Source organism: Zeugodacus cucurbitae, chromosome 3 (assembly GCF_028554725.1).
Source record: "Zeugodacus cucurbitae isolate PBARC_wt_2022May chromosome 3, idZeuCucr1.2, whole genome shotgun sequence".
NCBI lineage: Eukaryota > Metazoa > Arthropoda > Insecta > Diptera > Tephritidae > Zeugodacus > Zeugodacus cucurbitae.
Window position 1 is genome coordinate 70,744,741 of NC_071668.1, and position 20,977 is coordinate 70,765,717.

General features: G+C 35.6%; 1 protein-coding gene across 1 annotated transcript in view; it reads left to right on the forward strand.

Annotated features, from left to right (window-relative positions):
- Positions 1 to 267: 267 nt before the first annotated feature.
- Positions 268 to 20,977, forward strand: part of LOC105216972 (chaoptin) — a 292,722-nt gene continuing 272,012 nt past the window's right edge. The window contains exon 1 of the mRNA XM_029043331.2: positions 268 to 378. The gene's annotated coding sequence lies outside the window, so the exon portion shown is untranslated. The remainder of the gene's footprint in view (positions 379 to 20,977) is intronic.

A 20,977-nucleotide genomic window follows, 5' to 3' on the forward strand; every position in this document is an offset into this window, starting at 1 on the left:
TTATTTTATTTTCTAAATTTATGTTATGTTATTTAATTTAATTTAATTTAATTTAATTTAATTTAATTTAATTTAATTTAATTTAATTTAATTTAATTTAATTTAATTTAATTTAATTTTATTTCATTTTATTTTATTTTATTTTATTTTATTTTATTTTATTTTATTTTATTTTATTTTATTTTATTTTATTTTATTTTATTTTATTTTATTTTATTTTATTTTCTGTAAGCTTTGTTTTAATAAATAATATTTTTTTCAATTTCAGCTCCAACTTGATTAATGTATGTTCCGGAAATGCAAAGTTGAACCTAAAAAAAAATCTAAAAAGTGAAAAAATATTAAAAATCAGCAGCTTTGATTACTGACATGGAAAAGGTAAGTTCTGAAAAGTTATATCTACTCGTACACCTTCATATATATATGCATACATAAATACAAACATAAAAGGTCTCCTATATCTATATGAAATTCTGAAAACACATTTTAGTTTGTCAAAATGCCTTCGGCGACCCATATACATGTATACAGAATCCGCGTATGGCCTTGTAAAAAGTGTCATTGTTTTTGTTTTTTTGACAGCAAATCGAAAAGCCATGTCTATAGTCCGCCCACACCACGCCTTAAACGCGAAAATACGCATTGCAAGTAACAAAAAATTTTGAGGTTAATATTTTTTTGGCAATGAAGTAGCTGTAGTACAAGGTAATATGATATACTTATATAATAGGGATATTAGGGTGGTGCTAATTTTTTAAGATTTTACAGCTTCTGTTTAAGCTATCCTAGTGGATACTTATTACGATTTTTTTTAACGCGGAAGTATACAATTTTTTTTAAATAATTCTTATAATTTTTTCATTATACTCCATTATATTTTTGGAAAAGTCGGCGTGGTTCCATCATCCAAAATATTTTATTTGTATATTTAATAAAATAGATGAACTATATCATAAAAATTTGGTCAAAGTATTTCTTGCTATTGTTTTAAGCGATGCGAAACTAAGTGAAAAATGAGACTGTGGGCGTGGCACCGCCAACTTGTGGTTAGAATTTCATATCTTGAAAACTAACCAACCGATATAAACCAAATTTAATTAGTAGTATTATCATTGTATGCTCTTTTCATAGTCTTAATTCTCCCAACGACCACGCCTACTTCCAATATATGGATATTTTATTCGTTTTTAAAAAATCAACAAAAAATATTCACAGAAGAAAATGTACTAACCTAATACTCGCTTAAGCACCCGAATCTCTCTACTTTCCCTTTATCACTCCCACATTTACTCTCTGTTATTCAATGCAATTGCTTTCATAGTTTTTTCTCACATATTTAGTTTTATTATTTCACCTTCATTTTTTTAATGTTGTTGTACGAGTCGTACATACGTTTGTTTGTCATATTTCACCTTCACATGCCAGAGCAGCTGGCTTTTATTGCAAATGTTGCCAACATTTATTGATAAATTGCGTATGTCGCCTTTGGCATTGCAATTGTCGTACACGTTTTAACGGTTAAATGATAAACATGGCGGTGCAAAAACGAAAACTGCAGAATTGCAAAAAGGTAAAAAAATAAAGTATAAAAAATACTATAAAGAAATAGAAGAAAAAATTATAAATAAAAAAAAAAGGTAAGAGCAAAAGTATCATAAAAACAGTGTTTGTAAAAAAATAAATAATTAAAAATAAAATAGTAAAAAAATATTTTTGATAAAAAATAAATTTTAAATAAAAAATTATTTTTGATAAAAAAAATTGTAAAAAAAAAATTTCCATTTTCTATATATAAATCCAGTTGCAATAAGCAAAATAAATACTTTGCAACTTCACTTCCGTTTCCGTCAAAAAAAAATTGCCAATATCACTGCGTTGCTTTTGGTTGTCCAATCGGATTTTCCAATATTTTTTGTTGTTGTTGCAATAATTTTTTTTTAATTTCACTCGCTGCATGCATTACGTGTGTATTTGTTTGATTGGGCTCAGCCATGAAGGCTCCGTTCAACGCCTGTAAGTATGCAACAGATTTTTTAAGTATTCGCTACGACAACTTTAATTGTAGCTTTTATTTAATTTTTTTTAAGTCGTATGACATCTGATATGGCCTCAAACAGTATTTTTTATATTTTACCCACTAGAGTTGCCAGAGAAAAATTTTTAAAAAGGTTTTTGGCTTATTTCCGTTTTTGAGAGTTTTATTTGAAAATCTATCTTTGAAAATTGGCCGTCTAAATACGGACTAGTGTATGATAATTCTGAGATTTGAGAATTGTACTAAATCGTATACGGCAACAATGTTCAAACAATTAAAGATACTGTTGAGACACATGTCGTGTTTGCCAATCCCGAATAAGTCTTTTGGATCTAGTTGAAGTATGATTGGTTTCAAATCTGACCTTAAAATGTCTTAGACTTTCCTTTAGTTCTCGATATAACGAGTTTTTCAAAAAGGCACTACAAAAGTAGGCCGATAGGGACAGCAAACGACATTTCTCTTCAGTAAGGTTTGCCATTTCATCATGAAAATATATACGATTCAATAACGAGCCGAAATTATAAAAATTTACTACCGGAATTCAGAGGCAGTGGCCTCAACTTTAAAGGCGCTGCTTCTACTTTATGGTCGTCATATTCTAAGAAGTGCCCGTAGTGTTGAGAATATTGCTGTTGTTAACGCATCAATTGAAGGAGACCCAAATCGGTCTCTCACATCGTTCTAAAGCATTGGTCATCTCTGTGACGTTGTTGTGGCGAATTTTGCGAAAAGATCTTGGTCTACATCCTTATAAGATCAAATTGAATGATATTTATATGGACTGTGGTTCCAACAGGACGACCCCACAAGCCACACAGTGAATGCCACAATCGATTTATTGAAAAGTTTGGGGATTTATGCTTGAAACCCGTCGAGAATTATGTTCAGCGACTAAACTTCTGAAAGCGTGCTCATGGTGCCATGCAAAATAAATCGGGTTCCATACATAATGGCATCGAATATACTTTCACAGGAAAAAAGAATTTCAGTGAAATGCGAACCGCAGTGCTCTTATTGAAAAATCCTTTATATAATACGAAACTCTCATTAGTTCTAAATAGCTCAGCAAAAATTGCAATTCTTAACAGAGACCTTAACTTAATCTCAAGCTTCATTGAAGATTTCATATCTAATACTATATTGTAATCTCAAATTTGACCAAATTACGGTCCCCTTTAATGCTGATATTATCGCATTTGCATTGCAAAATTCATTTCTATTCTCTTTAATCCAAGAAAACTGTTAATTGATGAAAATTCTCATTTCCAATAGCATGTTAGACTTTCAAAAAATTCATTTAAAATTTTAATATACTTGAAAATAATAAATATCATGCCTTGGCCAGCCACACTCCCCAAGCGATCTCCCTCTCACTCTCTCTCTCTGTTCATCGTAAAAATACTTGAAATCTTTGAGCAATTTTCCTTTATAAATAAAAAAATAACCATTGAGTAATTGTGAAAAATCACATGCGCTTCCAACATGCACTTGAACTATAAATATTTTTGCCTACTTTTAGGCCTCATGCCAATAGTAGAAAATATTTCAGTGAACACCAAAATTTTTATGTGGCATTCATATAATACCAGCTGGACCAAAGATATATGGCATTGAAAGAAATATAAATTCTCAGTGAAAAATGAAAAATCAAAAAATTGTCTATGACATGAGTATGTGCCTAAAAATATGCAACATCAAGGACATAGTGTGGCTCCGCTGCGTCGAGGGAGCTACTGCAGGGGCACAAATATAAAAGAAATGTATGAAAATACTTCGAAGCAATGCAACCACTGAACCATATAGTGGAAAATTAGTTGGCAAATGTATGTGGAAGATTTTTATTACTTACCGGAATTTGCTAGGTTTCTAAGAAAAGGTGTGTGTGCGTGTGTGAGTTGAAAATGCAATTTTATTTATTTGCAGCAAACCATATCAAAAGCTACAAAATCCAAATATTAGTTGCAGAAAAGGTGCACAAATTTGGCTCTAGGACATTTTAGGATACGTGCAGCTTAAGTCCTTAAATACATTATTGCAACTCACACGTAGTGGGTAAAACACAGTAGTGCAAAAAACACTGTCAGGCATAAAATTCGACAAATAGAAAATGAAAACCGAAATTTATTTATGTCTTCAAATGGACAATTCGACAATTGGACAAATGTGCTGGCCGCACAGACGTGCGCTATCGGTGATATGCATAAATAATAGGCACACACACACACATATACACACTTACTTACGCGAAAGTAGACAAAAACGTAACCTTACAAATGCCTTCAGAACTTTTCTGCAGCTTCGATATAAGCTTTTAACACACACTCATACAGCCACAGTTGGAAAACTACACTGCCTTGCCCGCTGGCATTGGGCTGGTTGTGACCGAAAAAGCAGCACACGTTTTTATGATTTCCTGATTTCATTTCAACTAACCAATTCATAGCGAAATTTGCAAAAATCTTTCAACATTTTTTTTTTTGTTTTTCATTGAGCTTCAACGAAGCGCATAAAATGCAGATATTTCATTTCATGTCTTTCGCTTGCCTGGCGATAGTTGCAAAAATTTGGTATGCATTTTTTTGCCTACTCTTAGGCGCAGCTAACTTGTTTTTCGTTAATTTCGGTAGCTACTGCAGTGCTTTATTTTTTTTTTTTATTTGTGTCTTATTCAAATTTATGTTGCTTGCGTATCTACGCTTGTCTGCTTGCGGCTGGCAGTTGAGGTCAGCGTGTGCGCCTAAAAGTAGGCTGTGTAAAATTGTATTTGCTTTAATTTGCTGCTTTACCGAAGAGTTGTGGTGCTTACGAGGCACCTGTGTTCGTATTTATTTTAAGTAATACGAGGGCTGCTATATATATTTCTGGCCTAATAATGAAAATAGGAATATTTATCAACGAAAATGGTTTTATTGTTTTTCAAAATATTCTCCATCAAGATTTATACACTTTTGCATGCACTCAAACCAATTTTTGAAGCACTATTTTTGAGCCTTTTTTTGAGCCTTTTTTGAGCGATTGTCAAATTGTGCGGGATCCAACGAGAACAAACCTTTTTTACGGCCGGGTGTTCATGCAATATCGAATGTATGCTAGTGGGAGAAATGCATAGGCATGCCTCTATCTGAAGGTATGTTACATGACAGTCTTGCATTATCAGTTTACGTACGGCATCGATGTTTTCTGGCACAACGGCTGTTTTGTGACGACCTTCACGGAATTCGTCTTTGAGCGAGCGTCGGCCTTGATTGAATTCGTTGTACCAGTTTTTCACAGTGCTATAGGATGGTGCTTCATAGCCATACAAAGATTTTAGTTCATCGATGCACTCTTGTCGCGATAATCCACGTCGAAAGTTGTGAAAAATGATCGCACGAAAATGTTCACGAGTTAATTCCATTTTTTGGCCGAGATGAATTTTTTAATTCAGTCAGATTGCACCTGGCAACACTTAGTGTTGCCTAGGACAGAAATATATATAGCAGCCCTCGTATTATTTTGTATGGCTGCGCGCTGAAATGTATGTAAGGTTTTTGATTTTGCAGTTAGAAGTTTGAAATTTTTGTATTTTTGCCAGATTATCTGCTCAATATACTCAAACTCAATTGAATTAAATGAGTTAATTAATAGTGATTTTCCTCTTCATAGCTTAGACTTTTACGAGGTTCTAAGATTTGAAACCTCTGAAATAAATTATAGCTCTGAATGATTGTGGATTATTTTATGGTATTCAATAAAAAATTTGATCTCGAAAAATACTGAGTTAGATATAAAAATACAGTATGGAAATTAAAAAATATTTAAAAAGTATTTATGGTAGTGATGCCGGGATTTTCGGGATTCCTTAAGAAAGTTAAATTCTGTCAAATAAGTACCCGGGAATTCTTATTTTAAATTTTCCCGCTGTGATATTTCAGAATTTTTTTTTTCAGGTTGGCACAACTGTCAGCCACTATTCTGTCAACTTTTATTGCTGAGTCGTTTACTTTGTTTACGGTGTCATTAGGAACAAGTCAAGCTTTGTGTGCGTTGCGATTTTTACTATAGATAAAATGAACAAAGAGTTTTTGTGAAATTTTGGTTTTTCAAACGAAATTTCTTGTGCCAAAACATTGGAAACGTTGAAAAAGCATTTGGTGATTCAACCAAGTCGAAAACTCAAGTTTACAATTGGTCTATATCGTTCAAATAGGGCGGGAAGAAGTGAACGATTTGCCACGTTCAGGCCGGCCTTCGACCTCTTCAACTGAGGAAAACGTCGACAAAATAAAGGAAATAGTGCTCGAAAATCGTCATTATAGTTTGCGAGAGATAGCCCAAAAAATGAGCATGTCTCATGAGACATTTTGGGTATGCGGAAAGTCGCACCGCGATTGGTACCAAAAGATCTGAATTTTCTTCAAAAAGTGAATCGCATTAAGGTGGCTGACGACATGCTTGAACGAGTAAATTCCGATCCAACGTTCATCGAACGCATCATAACTGGTGACGAGACTTGGGATTTCGAGTACGACATGCAAACATGCAACAATCATCGGAATGGTGCGACAAAAATGAGTCGAAACCGAAAAAACTGCGCCAAAGCAAATCGAAAATCAAGGCGAGGCAAGGTTTTGTTCATTTGGAATTCTTACTGGAGGGCAAAACCGTCAATAAAGAACATTAACTTGGCGTTATGAAGCGTTTGAGAGGGAATTTTCATCGTGTTGATAATGCACCAGCGCACAAAGCGATCATTGTGAACGAGTTTTGTCCTCGTCAGCCCTGTGTGACTTTTTCCTGTTTCCAAAAATCAAACTACTCAAACTTAGTGGCACCCGTTTTGAGAGCAGACATTAAAACTAATTCGCAACGAGAACTGGAACCAGAATATAGATTTAAAAAGTGTTTCGATGATTGGATTGCTCATTGTAGGAAGTGTATTGCCTCAGAAGGGGCCTATTTTGATAAATTTAGATAAGTGGTTTGTGTTTTATTTCAAATTTCCGGATACTTATTTGACCAGAGGAAATCAAGAACTTAAAAAAAAAAAACAATTTCGGGATCGATTCCGAAATTCCGGGATTGCTACACAAAGTATGTGGAATGATTTTTATCAAAAGTTCTTCAATTAAATTACACGCAATTGCATTTTTTCTTTAAAAATCCCGAATTTACGTTGTTTTAGCCTTAACTGGGACCAATCGGTAAATATATCGAGAATTATAATTATTTGACGGGTTTGGAAACTATAGAACCTTAAGCAATTTTATTGCGTTTAATAATTTATGTGCACATTATTAGGAAAGTGATTTTTTGAAAACTCCGTTATGCTCAGTATTTCCATAAAAAATGTGTAAAAGTTAGAAATATGTATATTTATGAAAAAAAAACATGAAAATTGTTATAAAATACATTGTGGATTGTTTGAAAAAAATTTTAAAATTTTCGGGACTGATCTCGAAATTTCGGGTTTCTTAAAAAAAATAAAAAAAATAATATTTAGTTAAAAAAATAAATTAAAACAAGTAAGCAAAGGCTAAGTTCGGGTGTAACGGAACATCTCGCAATTTATTTATTTAACTTTATTTATATTATATAATACACAATTTGACCCACATATTCGTCATATATATTGTATAAAGTCCATTGAAAGTTGGAAACCATAATATTAGGTTAGAAGCACCGAGGTCCTCGTGTTCGATATATGGGGCCTTAAAAACCTATAGTCCGATTTCGGCGATTTTTAGAATGGGATTGCCACACTATTAACATAGTATTTGTGCAAAGTTCTGCACCGATATCTTCACTAGTGCTTACTTTATATATTGTAATGTAAACGATTCAAATCGTCTTCAAAGTTCTGGTACATAGGAAGTAGGCGTGGTTGTGAAGTGATTTGGCCTATTTTCACAACATATCATTGGGATGTAAGGTAACTTTTACAAACCAAGTTTCATTGAAATCGGTCGAGTAGTTCCTGAGATATGGTTTTTGACCCATAAGTAGGCGACGCCACGCCCATTTTCCATTTTGTAAAAAAATCTGAGTGCAGCTTCCATCTGCCATTTCTCATGTGAAATTTAGTGTTTCTGACGTTTTTCGTTAGTGAGTTAACCCACTTTCAACAGCTTTCAACCTAACTTTAGTATGGGAGGTGGGCGTGGTTATTATCCGTATTCTTTCATTTTTGACTGTATTAAGAAGTGGCTAAAAAAAAACGACTGCAGAAAGTTTGGTTTATATAGCTCTATTGGTTTGCGAGATATGTACAAAAAAACTATTTGGAGGCGGAGCCACACCCACTTCCCAACAAAATTACATCCAAATATGTCCCTTCATAGTGCGATCATTCAAATTTTGTTTCTATAGCTTTATTTATGGCGTAGTTATGGGACTTTATGTGTTTTTGGTTTTCGCCATTTGGTGGGCGTGGCAGTGGTCCGAATTTGCTCATTTTCGAAAGCAACATTCCTATGGTGCCAAGTTTCATCAAGATATCTTAATTTTTACTCAAGTTACAGCTTGCACAGACGGACAGACATTCAGATTTGAACTCCACTCTTCACCCTGATCACTTTGGTATATATAACCCTATATCTAACTCGTTTAGTTTTGGGTGTTACAAACAACCGTTATGTGAACAAAACTATAATACTCTCTTTAGCAACATTTGTTGCGAGAGTATAAAAATATTATAAATACCGCTCCTGCGTATTTGAAATAAAATTTAGATTTTCGGGACTGATCCCGAAATTTCGGGATTGGTGAAAATTTATAGTAAACAGTCGTTTTTTTTTCAAAAGAGCTTTGAATGCAATATTTATAGACCTAAAAATTCATATTTCTTAATCCCGAAATTTACAAAAAATACCACCAACTGGCTATGGCTATATAATCATTTTTCATTATTTCGCAAGAAAACAGCTTAGCGCTCACTTTCCGCTCTACTGATTTATGCTAAAATAATTTACACTCAATATGCAATGCGCTATATAACATAACTGATAATAAGAAATGCAGCAAAAGCGAAAAGCAAAAACAAAATCGCGACTTAAAATGCAGCGAATAAGCAAACAAAAGTACGGCATAAGTAATAAAACTTTTGCGATGCAATTTTCCACAAAACAAAAGCAAACATACAGCAAGAAATTGGAAAAGCGAAGCAGCAGCGTGGCAAAAAAAAAAACAAAACCCAAACAATCGAAATAAATATGAGAATCCACTTCATTTGTAGCATTGCAGCAGCAGTGCTTTATAAGCCAATGACTAACAGAGTGCTGGGGATATGCTAACGCGGCTATAAGTTTGCAAGTGCCAGCGCTACACTGCACCCAACACAACAGTAGCCTGCTTTTGGGCGCACACACATACACTAGAAACGCTATTTTGTTGTTGTTGTTGCTGCTGGCACCGAAAAGTGTTAAGTTCACTCAATTATTTTGTTTATTCACCAGCGAATGTACGGTTTTAGCGGCAACTGCCATTGCTTTACTGCTTGGCTAAGCATTGACTAACGAAGAAATTGACAATAAACAAATACACAGACAAACACACCTACATATTCATGTGTGTGTATGTGTATGCATATACTTTTGGAATTGCTAAGGCGGATTAATAAAGTTGACTGTGAATATAAATTTGTATGTGTGTGTGTAACTGTATTTATTTACATATATATATATATATGTGTGTGTGGCAGCCAATTCGCGTTGCGCCATCTGCAGAAATAATTGAAATGTTAGTTGTGTGCTTGTCACCGCAGTTTGTCTAACTGTCTGTCCGTATACACACACACATCTATGTGTGCGCCTGTGTGTATGCTTTGTTTGTATATATTTAATACGAATTATATTTTCTGCATTGCCACTTTGTACTTTTGACTACAACAACTATCACTCTACTCTACAATATTATTGTGGTGTTTGTCGCTGATATTCCGCTTCAGCCATTGCCAAATGAGTTTCGTGCTGCCAGTCTGCTTTCCCGCCGGCTGCTTGCCTGGCTCTTTGCCTCGTTGCTTGGCTGACAGACGTACTATTTGACTGTTTGGTTGGCTGGCTGACTGCTTGGTTGGCTGCTGGTCCGAAATTGTTTTGTGATTCACTTCATATGCAAAAATGTTAAAAGTTTGCAAATGCTTATTCCACCACAAGGTTTGTTGGGCTAGCGACGGCGGTATCGTTGCGGTATCGTGCATGCCATTGCAGCTGGGTGTGGTATAATGTGTGCGTTCGTTCACAAACTTTATCCGCATACGAAAATTGTCTGCTAATATGTTCGAATATAATCATTTAGCATGCAAGTGGAGGCACTGAGAAAAATACGTGAGTAATCTAAAAGTAATGAGTACAATTGCAATTACATTTTCATTTACAATTTAAATTACTATTGCAAGTACATTGTTATTTACAATAGCAAATAAAATTACAATTACAATTAATATATAATTACAATTACAAGAAGAAAAAAATACAAGTACAATTACTTTTATAATTACAAATTCAGTTACAATTACAAGTATAATTACAAATATAATTACGTTTGTAATTACAAGTACAATTACGAATTACATTACATATACAATTACATTTTCAATTACTAGTACGACAACACTTATAATTCCAATTACATTTCACTAGTATAATTAAAATTACGATTACAAATTCTAGTACAATTACATTCGCAATTACTAGTATACTCAGAATTACATGTTTAATTACAATTACCATTGCTATTACATATCCAATTACATTTTCAATTACTAGTAAACTACAATTGCGATTACACTTAGAAGTACAATTACATTTCCTATTACAAGTATACTTTAAATTACGACTACAATTACTGGTAGAATTACATTCTCAATTACTGGTATACTCACAACTACAAGTATAATTACAATTACCTTTGCATATCCAATTACATTTCAAATTACTAGTATATTTAAAATTACAGAATACAAATACTAGTAGAATTACATTCTCAATTACTGGTATACTCACAATTACAAGTTTAATTACAATCACCATTGCTATTACATATCCAATTACCTTTTCAATTACTAGAATACTACAATTATGATTGCTATTACATAACCAATTACATTTTCAATTACTAGTATACTCACAATTACAAGTATAATTACAATAACTATTGCTATTACATATCCAATTACATTTTCAATTACTAGTATACTACAATTACGATTGCTATTACATAACCAATTACATTCTCAATTACTAGTATACTCACAATTACAAGTATAATTACAATTACGATTGCTATTACATAATCAATTACATTTCCAATTACTAGTATACGCGCAATTACAAGTATAATCACAATAGCTATTGCAAATCCAATACAAGTATAATTACAATTACAATTACAACTATAAGTACCACTAAAATTACTATTACATATTACAAATATTATTACAATTACAAGATTAATTACACTTTCAATCTACAAGTGTAATTATAAGTTGAATTACCATTATAATTACAAGCATAATTACTAATACCAAAATTTTTTCTCACTGCACCGGCAGCTGGTTACTATGCAAACGAGCGAAATTCGTCGACGTTTCGCCACATTCATATCATGTGATGCACTCTCTCTCTCACTCGACCATCTCTCATTAACTCGACGTCTATGCGAAAGCTGGCATGTGTTAGTTAAGCACACATTTGTTAGCTTGTGTGCGCGCGCTAAACCATGAACAATATTTGCCTACAATTTAAGTTGGTCAAGAAGAATTTTTTTTCTGATTTTTGAAAATCTCTTTTTTGTGCGGCAAACTTTTCTACCAACTTTTTACTCGATTATAATTCTAATTACTTTGTGCTCGAATAAATATTTGAAAATTAGCTCACAAACACTTACTTATTTAAATGAAGAGCAAAGGCGCGGCACAGTAATACGAAGAGATAAAGTAAAATGCAAAAAACAGCATTTTTCCCTTTAATGTAGCATACTTTTAGGTGCTCACACTTGTAAAAATTTAAATTTATTTGCTTTCTTATTAAAACGAATAGCTTTTTCAGCTGCAGACTATTAGTTTAACCTCAACATTATTGTGTATTATTTGTTACAGTTAACACTTGAAGTGTTAATTAAGATTGTAGTGCAACCTAAAAGTATGCTATACACATGTAAATAAGTGCATTAAATATGCGCATTCATAAGGGAGCACTTTATATGCCGCACACAACAAGCAAATTTATTTACCAACACATTTATCTATTCTAAATGAAGAATATTGCACAGGAAAGTAGGTCAGCCGCTGTTCGACAGTTGTCAGCTGTTGGCACAATTCTAGCATATAATTTGCTTTGGCATATTTTAAGGCGTTAATCGTTAGCAATAATTGCTTTCAAGTTATGGTCAACGGTTGTGTGTGTGCCTGTGTGCAAATTTGCATTAAGTAAGTGACGTAAGCCTTTAAGTTAAGTCAGATTTTAATTGACTTTGCTGGGTTTGTATGGGCTTAGCCTAAAATTCTGCTGGGATTTCTGCAAATGAGTTTATCTAAAACAGTATTAAGCAGACACATTTGTGATTAGAATTTCCTAAATGAAGTTGGACATGATTGAAAGTGAATTGAGAGTATTGAAATGAAAATTATAATATTAATTTAGTTGAAGGAAATCGGAAAAGGTAGACACTGTGCCTCCATTCGGAATACCCGCACTTTTTCCCCTCTATATATATACTTTCCAAAAGTTCTCAGCTGGAGACATAGTGCCTTGAATCGTCTTCTACTGGGATGGTCTTTGAATTATTGTTCCCTTGTAGTCCACTGAGGGACAAAGCTCACCCATCCTATCTATTGTCTTATCAACATTTTGTGACTCCATGGTAATATATTTTTGAATTTCCTTCCACTTCTGAACTCATTCAAGCGAGAAAACAAGAACCTAGGTCCAGTGAATATATCTTTCTTAAAATTATTACCCTCCGGATGAGCTTGTGATAATTTAAGCTGAACAGAGCTGAACATATTCTTGTTTTGACTTTGCTGTATTGTAGATAGGACGTAAGCCAGGTTAGGTAAAATTATAGGACCTTGGGACAGAGCCACAAGAGATCCCACTTTGGATATTTAAGATAATTTGTGATACTGCAAATTCCTAGAATTGGAAGGCATAGGCCCTCAGACGTTGTCGAAGAACTTTGAGCCTTTCACAAATTTATTGAGGCGACTAATATTTATTTGGGGTCAGTTCATCTGGCTCGCGGCAGTTCGTGCTATCGAGATGTTTCAGCCTCAATCTTGTGAAAGCTGGACAGTGAAGCAGGAAGTGTTTAGACATTTCAAACGCATCTCCTTCCTTGCAACTCTGACAGTTTGCATCCGACAAGATGTTTAGTCTGACGGCATATAAGCCCATTGTGCAGTGGCGAGTGAGGACTCCTACCATTGCGGCGAGCAAATTGCTAAGAGCAAATAGTTCATTAGATCTCTTGCGATCCGCACTAAGCCAGAAGAATCCCGCAGTCGTTAGTGAGCACCTAAAGAGCACATTCGAGGACCACTGATGCAGCTCCGTCTCAATTTGTTGAGATTCTGGTTAGAGTGCCTTTAAGTGCAATAGCCTATCGACTCTGCAGTTCTCAGCGATGCCGCTGTTGTCTGGAACCCTAACGACTATGATACTTGCCGTTAGCTAGTACCTATAGATCTCATTCGAGGGCCACTGATGCAGCTCCGTCCCAATTTGATGAGGTTCTGGTTAGAGTGCCTTTAAGTGCAATAGCCTATCGACTCTGCAGTTCTCAGCGATTCCGCTGTTGTCTGGAACCCTAACGAGTATGGTAGTACACTATCTTGAAGCAATTGATGGTGAGGTCACGCACTCCTTGACTGGCTTTGTGTGTACAGTGAGCAAGCTCATGACGTAGTAGGTAAGTCTGCTTCAGTTTCCGCCTTATCCTCTGAGATTTCGATAGTGTTTCGGTTAAGAAGTTTAGCTTGAAGGTCTTGAGGGCTTTGAGTCGTTACACTTAAATAATTTTCTTGGCATTCGGAAGATTGTTCCTTCGGTTCTGAACTTTTCTGGTCTTAAATCGAGAAAAGGCATTACTAATGGGCTTATCGTAATCAAAGCTTCCTGTGTTGAACTTAATGATACAATTATGCTTTCAAAGATTAAATATCTCAACAGCATCATGTCTATGATTACATGTCTTCAACACTTCGATAGTGTGGTATAATGCTGAGGAGGTCGAAGAACGTCATTCAGAAAGCTCAGATTATATGAAAATGTTTTTAAAAAACCGCCTCAGAATTCCGAGCAGTAGCTGATTTGTCAATGAAATATGAATGAATAGCCTAAAGGTATGCTATGATTATTTCAAAGCTATTGGTTCCAATATACTAAATTAAAAATATTTAAATCATTTATTCAATTTAAGAAAAATTGCATTATTTTCTCTAAAAATATACTTCCATAAAGTTTGCTCCAATTTGCTGCACCTACTTTCATAAGTTTGTATCATCTATGAATGCAAACATCTTTTTTGTATAACTTCATATTCTCAATCGTCAATTTGTGCCGGTCAATTATCCAAGCAACGCAAATAAGTAAGACGAGTAGATAAAATTATTATTATTTTCTCACCAACATCAATGCGGACAACAAAGTTGGCAAACTGATTTCGACCTCATTGCAACTTCAAGTGTCAGAGCAATGCAGTGCTCTACATTTCATCTATCGGTAATCAGTTGAACTGGAGATCAGATTATGACAGCTGGCACTCAATTGCCAACAAATGAATGAAAGATACGCTAGCGAAATGTAAGCTGAGAGAGTGTGTGAGAGAGGGGAGTGGGAATGAGGGAGGCGAAAAATAAATAGTAAAAATTATAATTTGTTCAAAAACAGACCCTAGAGCCATTGAAGGCAGCTAACGGTAGTAGCAGCTGTGTAGCGTTGGTCGTGTGCTGTGTGTGAGAAAAATGCGCTCGACCAACGTGGCTGACCATCAATGATAGCCATAAATGCAATTAAGGTTGGCTTTGTGGGCGTACACAGTGGGCGTACATGTGTACATGCTTACAGACATACTCGTATATTCATGTAAATATTTGCTTGCTTATGAGCAGTGATATATAGATATATTCGTGTGTGTATATATACTTACCAAGTATGCGGGAAACTTTTCAGCATTCACTTTAGCACTACTTCTCGATGAGTTACAGAATGGAGAGTACGAGGAGGGTCTGATAAACCTGTAAAAATAAAAGAGAGCATATATGTTTCTTAAGTCAATCTTCTTCAAGATCTGAATGTGAGATTTCTTTAATAGTGAGAACTTCAACATCTATGGAAGTCAGATCTTTAGGTTCCAACTATCTCACCAATGTCCTATTAACGTCCAGAATTGAGTAGACCTTCTTTGACGGAATACCGATCTACTGAGTAACCTTTTTTGGTCATGGATCTAGACCATATAAAATCATGAACGGAATCTCCATATCAATAGGGGCATTTCGTATTAAACATGCCGTGTAAGTTGAGAAATATAACTGATCTAATGTAAGACAAAACTAAAACGGCTGTGTAAGCTGACGTTGAGCAACACCAAAAGCTCCGTCAGGATCGGGAAGGACCTCTCCGTGCTGTTTGATACCAAAAGAGGTTTCAGACAAGGTGACTCGCTATCGTGCGACTTCTTTAACCTGATGCTGCAAAAAATAGTTCGAGCCGCAGAGCTAAACAGAGAAGGTACAATTTTTTATGAGAGTGTACAGCTGCTGGCGCACGCCGATGATATCGATATCATTGGAAACAACACCCGCACCGTTAATTCTGCTTTTTCCGCCTGGATAGGTAAGCGAGCGAATGGGTCCGGTGGTGAACGAGGACAAGACGAAATATCTTCTGTCATCAAACAAACAGTCAGCGCACTCGCGTCCTGGCTCCCACGTCACTGTTGACAGTCATAACTTTGAAGTTGTAGATAATTTCGTTTATCTGGGAACCAGCATTAACAACACCAACAATGTCAGTCTTGAAATCCAACGCAGAATCACTCTTGCCAACAGGGAGCACCTGTTTGGACTGAGTAGGCAATTGAAAAGTAAAGTCCTCTCTCGACGAACAAAAACTAAACTCTACAAGTCCCTCATCATTCCCGTTCTACTTTATGGTGCAGAAGCGTGGACGCTGTCAACATTCGATGAGACGGCACTTGGAGTCCCTTAAACTTTGCCAACGTGTGTTATTTGACCACATAGACATAGTCCAGCGAATAAAAAGACAGCGGCTACGCTGGCAAGATCAAGTTGTTCGAACGGACGAAAGTGCCCCAGCTCTGAAAGTTTTCGATGCAGTAGGGAAGAGGAAGAGGGAGGCCTCCACTCCGATGGAAGAACCAGGTGAAGAAGGACCTGTCTTCACTTGGTATTACCTATTGGCGCCAAACTGCCAAAAGGAGAGATGCATGGCGCGCTGTTGTGGACTCGGCTATAACCGCGTAAGCGGTGTCTACGCCAGTCAAGAAGAAGAATATAAGACATCTTGGGTCACATTGTATTCTGATTGTATTCACTCTGGAATTGTTGAGTACCGAAATCGGCAGATGGGAGGAGCTCTTCATATTTTGGTGAACTGGTGAACAAACGGCCATACTGACTTGAGATTGTTAGATAAGGTTGTTTTTCGAGAGTTAGACTTGTTACACAATTGTTTTTTTGAACCTAGTCTCTCAAGGTTCTCTCTCTAACCTGATTGTAGTAGATCTGATGTTGAGCCAACTTTCGAAGTTTTTTCTGGATTACTTGTCGACCTTATCTAAGGGTCCTGTACCTACCTTTGTTCAAATTAGTGAAACTTACTGGGACAGTGGCACATTAAACCCGGAAAGTTAATACACGGTCACACAGCTTGAGACCTTGGCCTTTTCTCAGGACTCGGAAGAATTACATGCCATTCTTTGCATCGAAGATCTTCCTTGATGATGAGTAAAAACCATAGTACCACTGACTTCTCCAACTCTCCTCGTTATTACTACCGCACTAGATAACGTGGCGCTAGTGATACCTTCTGCTTGAAAAAATTTTTTATATTTTTTCAACGGAAATGCCAATTAACTGCCACTGAAGTAGGTGGCCACCGTTAGTTGATATATGCAGATAAGGTCGCACGAATCCGAGTGTAGATAAACAGAGAATTTTGCTACATACAAGCCATTCTTGAATATGCATAAATATTTATGACTGTGTAAACAGTTTGGTGAGAAAAATTCTTCACTAGTGAGGCATTGCTGCAGGTGTTGAAGAGCTATGTGATAAGGATGTGACAGTAGGTTTCAATATGTGCTTAACTCTTCACAATAAAAGTCTCATTTGGAGCTTAGATATCAACTTAATCAGTGGCTTCGTCCTTAATGATTGGTTCTGGTGCTCGAAAGTGGGTTTTCTTACTTCATATTTTTTATATTCTTGGAGTAGCTGAAAGAGAGTTGGATTGATATTGATTTCTACCATTTTCGTAGGGTCATGAGTTCTTCAGATCACTTTCGCTTCCATTTTTGAAATCTCAACATTTAGTTCCCTCAGCTTGAGGTCATCCGTTCAGTTCTGGAGATTACCGACCAGTTGAGACGACATAAGAAGAAATACTTCATTATTTATCGACATATCAATAGAATGGGTTTGACAATCGGGTTCTTCCAAATGTTCATTATCACGCCCCTGCCCCGCGATTTCGCAATCCCTAAATGTATTCTTATATTCTTTGCTAAAATTACTCACTCTACGCAAGAAAAAAAATCCTAAAATAGTCCACTTTCATTAAAAATTAATAACATGCCCCCCTCTACCCCACTAATTGCATCACCATCCCATTAAATCCACGCCGTACAAAGCAATTTGATGTTTACAATGGCTGTAGCTGCCAATTTCGCTGCAACTTAAGTGCAATTCAGTGTTTTGTATGCTACAACGCCTGAAAGCAAGCAACTACTATTTCACTTTTAATTACAGCAATATATATGTAATAGCACATAGCACTAATACATCGGCGGCACACATTAACAAAGCCTAAGTACGAGTGCAATTGTGCATATATGCATGAATTGCTAATGATAGCACTTGGCGAGTTAAGCGCACGCTTGCTGACCCAGCCAACTATAGGTTGCGCACTCGAAAACGCTAATAAAAGTGAAATTCTGTGTACAACTTGACCTTTTGTTGGTAATCATGGAGAATTAATTGGTAAACGCGGAGTATGCTCAAAGGTGGTATGATTATGATAGTGAAGAGTTAATGGCAAAGTGAATTGACAGCCAGCATATATGTTGAAGGTGAGACTAGTCAATATACAGTATATCGTCAAGGAACTTTGCCGGTGTTCGAGAGATACCCACTTTTTCTGTTGATTAACCATTTTCAAGGGAAATATCACTTTGTTTTATTCTTATTGTCGAAATTACAGATTTCTTCTGCCGATCTTCGATTTGATCAGGCTTGATGAGATATTTTTTTGCGATCGTCTACGATCAGTTATGATCACTTACTGTCTTACTCAATTGTACATGTTCTAGCCATATTTCCTCTTTTATAATCAAATCTGATTTCATCTAATAACATCGGACACTTTTTACCTTCATCTTTTCTGATCAGACCAAATACGATCTCTTATTATTTATTCTCTTCGGTTTATTTACGATTCTATCTGATTTGGTATACTCCATTGTGAGTTAATCTGTTACGATTTAGAGTCTGATGTTACCTAAATTTCACTAAATGTATCTATGATTTTCAGACAAGACATCAAAGCTGTTTTAACATGATTTTATCTGTTAAGATCGATGTCATATCATATCTTTTGTTCTTATTTAATCTCATACGATCACAGATCATGGACCTGTTCTGAACTGATTTGGTGCATTCGAATGTGATCTATTCAGTTGTGACTTAATCTCTATGCCTCGATTCGATCGATGCTTATATTTATTTATTGTATATTGTCTTTCCTATACCTTCATCGTATCCAGTCTGGTTCAATAGCTATGATTTCTTCTTACATATTTTGATTTCATAATATTTTCTGGAATCTGTTATATTCGATTGTAGCTTAGATTAATCTACTTGGTTTGATCACTAGATTCCTGTAAGTTAATTAATTTATCCGTTCTGATATGATCCTATATGAGATCAGTTAAGATCATACCTTGATCATATCTGACTACATTCGGCGCGACACGATCGATGCGATCTCCTTTTCTCTGGTCTGATCTGATATTTTAATACGACCAGCTATAGAGTAATGCGATCTAGTTTTTTCTTATACCACAGATTTGATCTAGAATGGTTTTCCAATTTGATCTGAATGTTATAATTAAAATTCATATGTTCTCGTCACATGCAGTAGAATCGGTTTTAATGAAACTTACTTTATTGCGATCTCTTCTGATCTGTGTTTTGGCGATCTTATTTCTGGTTTTATTTCTGTTGACTGAAGTTGAGAGTGACTAAGCTTATATTAATTGTTCCTACATGTTCTGTTCCCGATCTGATGATCTTATCTTACTCTATGTGTATGCATTGATTTCATAATAAATTGATCGTGTCTGACCTCTGTTGATCGGTAACATAATCGTTAGTTTTTGATCAAACTTTATTATATTTGCTCTTATCTTTGGATATAATCTGCTTTAAGTGATTTTTACTAGCTTTGATGTGATCAGTTCCTATCTGTTTGCTCTCTTTTGATTGAAAAGATCGCTGTAAAAAGTAAAGGCATTGGTTTATTAAATCGTATTACTGATAAAGCTTTATGTCACAAAATTCAAAAGTCATCCTCAATAATATGGTCACCACTGTTATTTTTATTTTTGTATGCAAACAAAAAACTCCCGATTTCAACGTGACCCTGACTGTCCACCACTGACCTTACATTTTTAATTTAATATGGAAATTGCAACGGCTAAGTGCCACAGCCACTTCGCAGCTACATGTGAGTACGAACACAACAATGGGAAAGCAGCATGAGTGCTTGCAACATCATTAAATCGCTTTTAATTATTTAAAGTATTTACTTAAAAGTCACGCAATAAGCGCGCTGACATTATGATGATCCGCTTACAAACAGAATTGCTGTTGTTGTTGTTATTGTTGTTGTCTATATTTGCATGGCAAATTCCTGTTGGACTGCGTCAGACACTTTACAACCGAGATTAACAGAGACTGATACCACAAGAGGCGTGACTAAAAGGATGAGCGGTTGAATGACAACGAGCGACGGGACAAACAGAGTTGCTTCCACTGTGCGTGTCGTCCACAGTAAGCGCCTAAAAAGCGACATTGTGTGCATATATATTTTTTTTTGCGTGACAGCGTAATTACGTAAGCTACCCGGAAATTACAGCGGCAAAACCGCAAAAGTGTCTGCTCTGTTGTTGTTGTTATTGTTTTTTTTTGTAGTTACACTGTCTTCTTCTGGTCTAATGCATTGTTGACCAAAGTGACGGCGCATTCAATTGAAAGCTTTCGGCTGCAGCGAATTGCATTGCATACTTTTAGGCATTGCACCCTATCAATGTGGAGCTGCAGTTGTGGCGATCACTCAATGTGCTATCGCTTATATAGGCTGCCTTTCAGTCGCATTGCATGACCGCTGTTGTAGCAGTGAATACTTCGTTTGTGTTGCTTGTCTACTTTTAGGCGCGCTTTTGTTAATTGAAAGCACTCATTCGGATTACATGTGTACTTCATTCCGTATATACAACCCTCTACACATTCTGCTGATTTTTTCATCAAATTTGCACCACCTTTGTGTGTAAAAGCTAAATTTTGTAAATGCGCGTTGCATACTTTGTGGCGCTTGAGCGTTAGCTTGTGTGTATTTGCAGCACTGGTTTGAACAATTTAAAATCAATTGTTACAAATGAAATGCTTATTCACGCTACACTGCGAGCAGCCAACCGCAGTGACACAAACGCAACGCGTAC